This window comes from Uranotaenia lowii, chromosome 2 (assembly GCF_029784155.1).
Source record: "Uranotaenia lowii strain MFRU-FL chromosome 2, ASM2978415v1, whole genome shotgun sequence".
NCBI lineage: Eukaryota > Metazoa > Arthropoda > Insecta > Diptera > Culicidae > Uranotaenia > Uranotaenia lowii.
The window spans coordinates 159,724,264-159,734,785 of NC_073692.1; the positions used below are offsets into that span (position 1 = coordinate 159,724,264).

The following is a 10,522-nucleotide window of genomic DNA, read 5'->3' on the forward strand; positions in this document are numbered from 1 at the left end:
TGGTCCGCCCCACAAGCGAGAACTTGTAGTGCGGACGAACAAAAAGATGGTATGTGATCGCTCAGATAAGCTCCCTTTAACTCAGAAACGCATCTATCGATGTTTAAGTCTTCTCAGTTTGTTATCTTCGCATTCGTTACATGCGGGGTTTGCATGCGAAACGGTACGGTCGATAGTCTGATAGTGACCAACCACCGATGCTATGATGTCGTGTTTTTTATTTCTTTTTGGCCAAAGTTATTTAATTTTATGAAGAGATTAACCACCGTAATTTTTGTTTGTTACTTTGATTTATCTGATTTTTTCTTACCTTCTATCCATCTGTATAAAAATTTCATAATCTTTAGATGTCCCTACTAAAAAGGACATCACTTTTCACCGCTAGGCCGATAAATCAAAGTAATTGCTTTCAATTTTCTACGAATTAATGTCACCTTGTTTACCGTTTCAACGTTGAATAAATTTTATTCAAAATTGCGGATTCAGTACTACATCTTTTTGAATCTTCGGTATCCAACATCAACCCTATACATAGTCAAAAACATGACAACAAACCATTCATATTCTTTTTTTTTGTTTTCAAGATGTCATTACCAAATCGTTTTTATTTTAACTTTCAGAAGCTTTGGTCATAAATTGAACGTGAAACACATCCACAGTATCAGCTGAATACGTATGTAGCAGTGATTTGAAAACGTGATTTAAAAAGGTAGTCGAAGAATTCCTTTGAATTCAGCCACAGTTAATAAAGCTTTACTACATTTACTTCCGTTATTCCATAAGACCAATGCCTTTATTTTTGCTTTGCATAGTATAAACACAGAGAACAGAGTTCGAGCTGGAGCTCAACACGTGTGTTTGAATACCAACCTAAGTTTCAAACCAAATTCGTAAGTGGACTAACATCCATAAGATGTCGCTACCGGTACACCTATTTTTATTTTCATTTTTTCGACACGCTTAGAAATTTATACTCATAGCTTATCTCAAATGAGGCAAGTGCAATGTATGACAGTGACACAAATTTTGGTGTAATAAATTTTAAAACATCATGATTTAAAAAAAAATGCAAATCATATTTCAATCACACTTGAACGCTGTCATATGCACCAATCAAACAATTTTGCCGCTGAATTGAAAGTTGAATTCCAAGAGTTAAATTATGTGTTGGGATTTTACTATCAGTTAACAGTTTTCTAGAACAGAAATGTGAACATAAATGTTATAACTGTAAATTATGGCTCGATATTCTGGTTGATGTTACCTGAGATCGATACATGAGGACTTGTAACTCAGGGTTAGTAATCAGTAGAAATGAATAAATAATAACTGAGTTACACATGAGTTAGAAGATAACATCATCCGGAATACCGACCCATAATTAACAATTATAACATTTATGTTCACATTCTCTGTTCTAGAAAACTATTTACTGACAGACATACATTAAAACTTGGAATTCAACTTTCAATTCAGCGTTGTAATGGAGGGTTTTGTATGGTCATCGCCACAAAACAAATGATAGATTTGATTATGTTAATTTTCTATATTGACAACATTTTATTTTCCCCCCTCATCTCCCGATTACTCCGGTCAAATTTGTTGGAGTGCAGTTGTATGAAAAATTTCACTTACGGCTTACTCCGAGACGCTCGACCCCCTGGCCATACTGCTGCTGGTGCAGCATTGCTGCCGTCGCCTCGGTGCTGCGGATGATTTTGTCGCCGTTTTCCGTGTACTTCGGTGAGCGTGGCGAATGCCACCGGATGCGCGTACCTGCCGTTCCAAAAACGCCTTTTGTTGAGCGCTGCAGGCGACGCTCGACACTGCCATGCCGGATGTTGTTCGGGGTGCTTTCTCCGGAGCGCTTTCGACTCTGCTGCTCTCCACATGCCGTCTTGTCGGGTCTTCCCATTTCTCGTGCCCTCGTATTCCGGGTGCAGCAGACGCTGCCATACGCCACACACAACTCGCCGTGCTTTCTCATTATTGCTCACCACTTATTCTCGATGCAGCAGATGCTGCCAGACACAACGCACGACCAGAGAAGCAAATCTCGCAGATCACGTCTTCTCCGGTGCAAGAGATGCTGTCCTGCCCAAATAACACGCACGAATTCCCGCTCCCGACTTACCGCCACGCAGTCGCACACACCCGCCAACTTCTTTTTTTTTTTGGACACCGGAACTTTTTCGGCCACGTCAACGCTCGGACTGTCGCGGCTGAACCTTTTTTTTTTCCTTCCCTGCTGCCAACTTTCCGAAACGAAAGCCAAACTGACCATTCCCAGTTCGGAAAACTGCTTCCCTTCGAGAAGTTCTGTCAACGAACAGCCGAAATTGCTCCAAAATTTTGCAGTCTGGGATTTTTCGAGTTGAAGCGCTGCACTCTTATTATGTTTGTGATGAGTTGTGGGTTTTTGTCAAAAAGATGTTGCCATACGCTCGTATCATATCTATTTTAAGGTACATTTAATATTGATTTAAATCAAATGCAACACAACATTGCTGCTTTGGAAGAATTTTTCATGGATCATGAACAAGGATCCATGAAAAATTCATAAAACGCCTCAAGGAGTTCGAAGGAGATTATAATCGACTACATTCCGTGCAACGGAGCTTAATACCTAGTTTACAGGTGAATCTATTTAAAATGAACCATAAACTAATCATAATAACAAACTAGATCTCAACGCCAACGAGTCTTGGCAAAACTCGTACGAAATCTTAAACTAATCAACAAAACTATACGCCAACGAATCTTGGCAAAGGTGTCGACATTCACCATTATATATGGCAGAAAGAAACTCCTTCGAATTCTGAAATTAACAAATATTTCAAAAGCAGCAAACGAAAATCAAGATCTGTTGTCATTCTATAACTAATGAAAAGATCTTACAAAGATGAACTATTACAGTTTAATAATTTGTTTTTATCTGGTTCGGAATTTGACACAGAAGATCAGGGTAAAGAGGGATTTAGTCCTCTAAACTACCAAGAGCCCGGAATAGAGGTTTTACCGCGCCTCCAGATCGCGTTCCTTTTGATTTTTCTTGGTAATCCCCTTCCAATTGTGGCTGATTAGTACACGATGTCGGTAGTGGTCAAAATCGGTCGAAGTCAAAATCGGTAGAGGTCAAAATCGGTAGAAGTCAAAATCGATGTTGTCCGATCGGGATTTCAAAATCGGTAGTGTCGAAATCGGTAGACATGATCGGGAAAGTCAAAATCGGTAGAAGTCAAAATCAGTGTCGTCAAAATCGGTGTTGTCGCAATCGGGATATTCAAAATCGGTGGTGTCAAAATCGGTAGACATGATCGGGTAAGTCATAATCGGTAAAGTTGTCAAAAATCATTTTTCGTTCGGTCTTGATTCGAATGTGAACTGCTGAGGCTAACGAATGTCCCCTGGACGGCTCTGCAGGAGTCGCTTCGCCTCGCAGTGGATCGTGGTGATAACGCTTTGCATGTTTTTGTGCCGGAGACGACCTTGTTGACTACCTTGGGTAGTGGACATAGCTGAACTTTTTTTTTTTTTTTTTTTGCTAACTAGAAGTGAAAGAGGTCATAATAACTAGTTCAATCAGTATTTAGCGAATCCAAATAACCAGATAAATGCACTTAACACAAAAAAAAATTCATAGATATGATACCATAAATGAGCGTTAATAAAATAATCAGAATCACACTTTAAAATACAGTGTAATTAATTCAATATAAATTGACGAACATAACAAGAAAGGTTCGTTTAGTTGGGCGCCATTTGTAATGGAGGGTTTTGTATGGTCATCGCCACAAAACAAATGATAGATTTGATTATGTTAATTTTCTATATTGACAACATTTTATTTTCCCCCCTCATCTCCCGATTACTCCGGTCAAATTTGTTGGAGTGCAGTTGTATGAAAAATTTCACTTACGGCTTACTCCGAGACGCTCGACCCCCTGGCCATACTGCTGCTGGTGCAGCATTGCTGCCGTCGCCTCGGTGCTGCGGATGATTTTGTCGCCGTTTTTCCGTGTACTTCGGTGAGCGTGGCGAATGCCACCGGATGCGCGTACCTGCCGTTCCAAAAACGCCTTTTGTTGAGCGCTGCAGGCGACGCTCGACACTGCCATGCCGGATGTTGTTCGGGGTGCTTTCTCCGGAGCGCTTTCGACTCTGCTGCTCTCCACATGCCGTCTTGTCGGGTCTTCCCATTTCTCGTGCCCTCGTATTCCGGGTGCAGCAGACGCTGCCATACGCCACACACAACTCGCCGTGCTTTCTCATTATTGCTCACCACTTATTCTCGATGCAGCAGATGCTGCCAGACACAACGCACGACCAGAGAAGCAAATCTCGCAGATCACGTCTTCTCCGGTGCAAGAGATGCTGTCCTGCCCAAATAACACGCACGAATTCCCGCTCCCGACTTACCGCCACGCAGTCGCACACACCCGCCAACTTCTTTTTTTTTTGACACCGGAACTTTTTCGGCCACGTCAACGCTCGGACTGTCGCGGCTGAACCTTTTTTTTTCCTTCCCTGCTGCCAACTTTCCGAAACGAAAGCCAAACTGACCATTCCCAGTTCGGAAAACTGCTTCCCTTCGAGAAGTTCTGTCAACGAACAGCCGAAATTGCTCCAAAATTTTGCAGTCTGGGATTTTTCGAGTTGAAGCGCTGCACTCTTATTATGTTTGTGATGAGTTGTGGGTTTTTGTCAAAAAGATGTTGCCATACGCTCGTATCATATCTATTTTAAGGTACATTTAATATTGATTTAAATCAAATGCAACAGCGTCAATATTGATTGAACAATATGGGGCATATGCTGGGACATATGACAGCGATAAAAGTGTGATTGAAATATGATTTGCATTTTTTCAAATCAAGATGTTCTTAAAATTTATTACACTAAAAGTTGTGTTACTCTCATATATTGCAATGGCCTCATTTGAGATAAGCTATGAGTATTAATTTTTAAGCGTGTCGAATAAATGGAAAAATATGTGTACTGGTAGCGACATCTTATGGATGTTAGTCCACTTACGAATTTGGTTTGCAACTTAGGTTGGTATTCTCACACACGTTTTCAACACATTTTTGTTCGGGGCTCGATGTCTGTTCTCTGTGGTATAAAGTCATTCAAGATTACGTCGATTTGAAAAAAAATGCGTTGATAAATTACTTAGCACAGCGTAATTACTTTTTATTTTATTTTTGTTCCTTTTTTATGTGTGACTCCATTTATGTATTTTAGATTACCTATTACTCTACTCTAGAGATATAGATTAACAGAAACAAAAACCGATAAGATTTGTCGATCTAGTGACAACTGGTCGGGCTTTGTCCAGAGTCCAGACCAATTGACTAAATCAACAACTGAAGCATACCGAATTTTAAAAGTCCTCAATGAAGCTATCCGTAACAAAGAAACCTAAAAAAAATTCAATGAAGTGAATATGAAAATGTATTTCTTGATCATTTTTTTTCAACTTTTTCATATTGATGTAAATGGTATAAACATTGTTACTCAGATGAAAATCAAAGAGTAATTTGGTTTAGTGTACACTTCGGTGGATTTGACATTTTGATTTGTGTTGATGAACAAAACAAATAAATAGGTAGATAATTTTGAATGAATCCAAGTGTCTTAGCAAAAGATTTTTTTTAAGGGGGGGGTAGGGTCTAACGGGTATAAAAAACACCATTTTCACGATTTTTTTCTAGAGCTATCGTTCAAACAAATGTATTCAAATTTTTTGCATTATACAAAGCATTGTTAAAAGAACATTTAGGTTTTTTTTTCGTAGAAAAATATTGAAAAATGAGCCGGTGACGGAGCATTTTCGAGGATGCCTTTTAGAAAACAGGATTTGCGGTGGACACTGTATCTCAGCACAGAATCATCTGAATTCAAAAAATCAGAGCAAAATATTTTTAATAGATGTTTTTCTGGACCCCAACGTTTTTATTTAACTTAAAAATATTTTTATGAAATTTTTGTGACTGTTTGAAGTAAAAACTACGATTTTTCACTTAAAAATCCGCCATTTTTCACCTATAAAATCTCCCCAAAGTAAAAAAATCAAAAAAGAAAAACGTTGGGGTCTGGTATTTTATATGTAGAAACTATGTTCCAAATTTGAAAAGAATCGGATAAGTAGTTTTCAAATGACGATGTCCACGGACTTTAAAAATGTGCTTTCGAGAAAAACGCGTTTGAAGTTTCTGCTCTTGCTTTCTTGTAGTATTAGATAGGAGGAGATAAAGGCCTATAACTTCTACAGTTTTGCTTCAATTGACTTGAAAATTTGACACAACATTCTTGAAATGTTTTACAATAAGAAAATAAAAAAATAAAAAAATCGATTTTTTGAAAGTGTTAGACCCTACCCCCCCCTTAATATAAGAGTTCAATTTCAATTTCTGATTCAAAAAATTTAAACCTAAATCATATTCCGAATCCGTACGTAATGAATAAAAGTTATATCTTCGTGAGAACTGTTATCAGGTACATATATTATTACTTTAAAAATTCCTATCGTCCTATCATCCTGTACATGATAAAACCATAGTCATTAAATTATAAAATGTACAACATATTTTCAACTTTCCAGTTTCCTACATCTCCCTTCTACGTAAGCTCGACTCACTGGAATACGAAACAGCGAATGAATCCCTACAGTAGTAGCTGCCCGCATACTTAAAAACTATATCTCAAACAGTATATACGATTCATCTACAGCTTCAGAAAAAGTGATTTTTAGTGTAAACGTAGCTGTTCTATTAAACTTTACTTCGACGAAAAATTTGACCGATAAAAACGAAACATGAACCTTTAAGTGAAAAAGTGATGGTATCTGTAAAGGTGATGGAATGGTATAAACGATTTCCTTATTTTTTCCTGTAATCGTAAAAATTATCTCGAACCGTTAACCTTACCGTTCAAACTTAAACTTAAAAAATGAGCGAAACGCCGGTCAGAGATGCCAGGGAGTTTTACAAAACATCAGTGAGTAATTATGAGAATATCTCTTATATTTTTTTTATTCTGATACGACTCTATAGAGTTTCGAAGAAAATATAATTTATCTTGGAGGTATGCCCATACATCGTACTAAACGAGGTTTAGTTCACGCTTTCCGCGATGCGTTTAAAATAGCTTTTAGTGAAATTAAGCGAGTTATTACGAGTGATTCTTTGCAAATCCATTGTGCAGATAATTACAATTTTATTCAATTGTTGATCCCTAAAACATTCTTAAATTACTACCCATAATCATCCTGATCAGATTAAATATTTACCTTTAAATTTTGCATCTCAATATCTAAACAAATATTGATAAAACATTGAACCTGGCACCACTGATGTAGACTTTGTTTTGGTTGTCAAACGTGAAGAACGAAAAAAATTGCGGTCCAGCAAATTTGTGCGCTATTTCGCCGGATTCGCGCGGATCGTAATTTTCAACACAGTCCGGGAGACGGAACGAAGTTTATTCAGCAATCGCAATGTTCTGTGAGGTAAGTTCGGGAAAATTCTCCATTTATGTGGGTGCCGGTTTGCGACTCGCAGTGATGTACAAATCATGTTACGCAACTGATCCCGAATAGAAAAACATCGTGAAAAAACCATGAATTCCATTTTCACAGTACCATGGATTTTATGGTTGGGACTATGAATAACATCTTACACAAAACCTTGAATGCATTGTCAAATTCATCGTTTTCAACACTGATATTCATGGTTTTGGCAAAATTTACCATGAAAAAAGGGGGTTGTTAAGCAACTTAACAATGAAAAAATCAACATTTTTCCATACATTTTAGAACACGAAATTATGAAGTTTATGGTCATTTCAGCTTCCAATTTCATTCCAAGAAACTATGAAGTAAATGGTTTTCCATTGAATTTCTATTGTTTCAACGATGATGAACTTCAATGTTTATTCATATTATTTACAATCCCCCATTACCGTGAAATTTCATGGTTCATAGAATTTATTTTTATTTTCTTTTTGGAAGAATTATGTAAAAAAGAAAAAGCTATTTTTATTTGCTTTTAGATTATTAATTTATTTTGAAAATGTTTTGAAATATGCTTACATTTGTATATTATACACATAAGTACACTCACTTTATCACTAAATTTTTTATCCTCTATTTCCTCTTCCTGCCGGCAGCCCGGTTAACTTCCTCCTGAGCAACCATATCTTGAGAGGCAACCTGTTTTAGGCCGATGACATAGTGAATACGATGCGATGCGATGCGGTGAATGCGGTTCAATGCGGTGAACCACATTTGATGAAAATGTATGTGAATCGTTTAAACCTGACATAGTGCGTCCGTAAATTTTCCGCCAATTCGCATCGCATCGCACTCACTATGTCATCGGCCTTAGTCTCAGGCCTTGTTGAGCGTTGAGCGAGTACACTATTCTCCAGAACTCCGGATATCTTGAGCGGCGAACCTCCATTTTCTGGAAAGAAATTTTTCGATTACTATACTATTACTGATATTTATGTTCATCAAAAATACTCACCACGACTACCAATGTATGGGCCATCGTCTTCCGTCCAAATTTCGGTTGTCAAATTTCCGCTTCAACCCAGAACTTGTCCAGATATTCTGTGGTTTAATCTGGAAAAAACGCCTCCAAATCGTCCGGCAAAATGGCGCGCGTTGTATGAAAATTTGTATCTACACGAAAAATTTTAAATATGTAAAAGGAGTAAAAATTTACTAATGTTCGCATGGTTTGGATTTAAAATTTACCATGAAAAACTTTGTTACATTAAATATTACATGATATTCATGATCTTAAGCGGTTCATAAATACTGAGATTTTACGTTGAAATTAATTGTTAAATTGAATATCAATGTTCGGTCATATTATTATTATGATCTTTGCTACTCGGGATTCTATCTGTAATTGATTTTTCTGCTCATTTTTATAATGAGCGTTTAATTGCACTGTTTTTAAAAGAAAGTGTTTTTTTTTCCTTTCCAGCGGTTATGCTACATCTGCCGCTAGTTCCAGTCAGGGACTAGACCGATCTTTGAAGCGGCTGAAAGAAGATGTAAAACGCTCTGGAAGAACTTTACGCCGAGATCTGAAAGATGTTCCGGAGGAAATCCGTATTAACCGTTCCGCTTCCAGCGCTCAATCTTGACTGGTTATTCCTTGTTGCGGTATGTTAAACGCGGTGTCTTTAAGAATCACCTTAGCAGAAATTTTTGAAATTCTTATTACAGGTCACCTAGTTCCAGAAGACCTTCCCGAGGTGCTCTGGTTCAGGAGTAATGGGAAACATTGAACAGCATGAACGCAGCAATGGACATTTCCCACTACAACGCCCTTCTTCGGGTGTATATGGATAATGAGCAACGGAATTTCTGGCGGATTTGCAGGCCAAGGGCGTTGAACCGAATCGCGTCACCTTTCAGCGATTAATTTCGCGCTACTGCCAAGAGGGAGCAAACAAGACTCTGGAATTCCTGCGAGAGCTGCTTCCAGTAATTGAATGCGTTTTCAACGCTGAGCCAGGATAATTTGTTTTACGCTACGTATCGATATAGAGCGGCGCGGAAAAACGACATTCAATAAAATGTTGCAATTAGAAAACATTTTCCATTTTTATCCGAAAATCTCCCATATAAATTAAAAATATTGCGTTTGTATGCGTGCTCTTTTTACGAACGATTCCTAAAACGGTTTGAATAATGTTGGAATAAAGTAAAGTCAAATCGTTACACAACCATTGACGTAAGCGTTTAGGAATGAGAGCTCCTCGAAAAAAACTATAACGATTACAATCCGATGATCTAAATACATTTTCAGCAATCGGTTTTTAAACCTAACATGGACTGCATGTAGAACAGTTCGTCCATACAAGTGTTTTAACGGTTTTTAACAATTACATAACCTAACGACATATTAAAAATACTGTGAATTTGGAATTCACGATTTAACTAATGTATTTCACGGTTTGAATAATCGTTTGCTAAACGTTTTTTTACGCTTCATCAAATCATCGCTTTACTATTAAGGAAACCGTTTGGTTACAATCCTCATTTATGCGGGTGACGATGAGTCTGAGGAGTTAATGTTTTTCAAGTAAGAACATTTGACACTGGGAGACAGTACAGAACCTTTTATTGATGTTTTAGTTTTAAATTGTTTTAGGACCGATTTACACGTTTCAAATTAAGATTTAGATGGTAAATCTCAGACATTGAGACAACATACAGACAACACCCTAGAAATGAATTCATAGATACAAATTATTAAATTTAAAATACTTGGATAATCCATTTCACGATTCCTATTTTAGATTTCACACTTAAATATCAGAACGACTCTTTAACCAAACTTTCAATATACACTTATTTAGACTAAATTTTTATATTCTCACTTTTCATGACTCATTTTTTATTCAAATGGCCATTAAACCATTTTTTTAGTTTTAAATTTCGGTTACATCTAAGATAACTCAACCCGATCAGGATTTAAATCAATATTTGGGAATCACAATT

General features: G+C 37.3%; 1 long non-coding RNA gene across 1 annotated transcript; it reads left to right on the forward strand.

Annotated features, from left to right (window-relative positions):
- The first annotated feature begins 6,726 nt into the window (after positions 1 to 6,726).
- LOC129746391 (uncharacterized) lies at positions 6,727 to 10,002 on the forward strand. The gene is made up of 3 exons (XR_008737297.1): positions 6,727 to 7,510; positions 8,997 to 9,178; positions 9,242 to 10,002. It is a non-coding gene; the product is annotated as an uncharacterized LOC129746391 (long non-coding RNA).
- Positions 10,003 to 10,522: the final 520 nt, after the last annotated feature.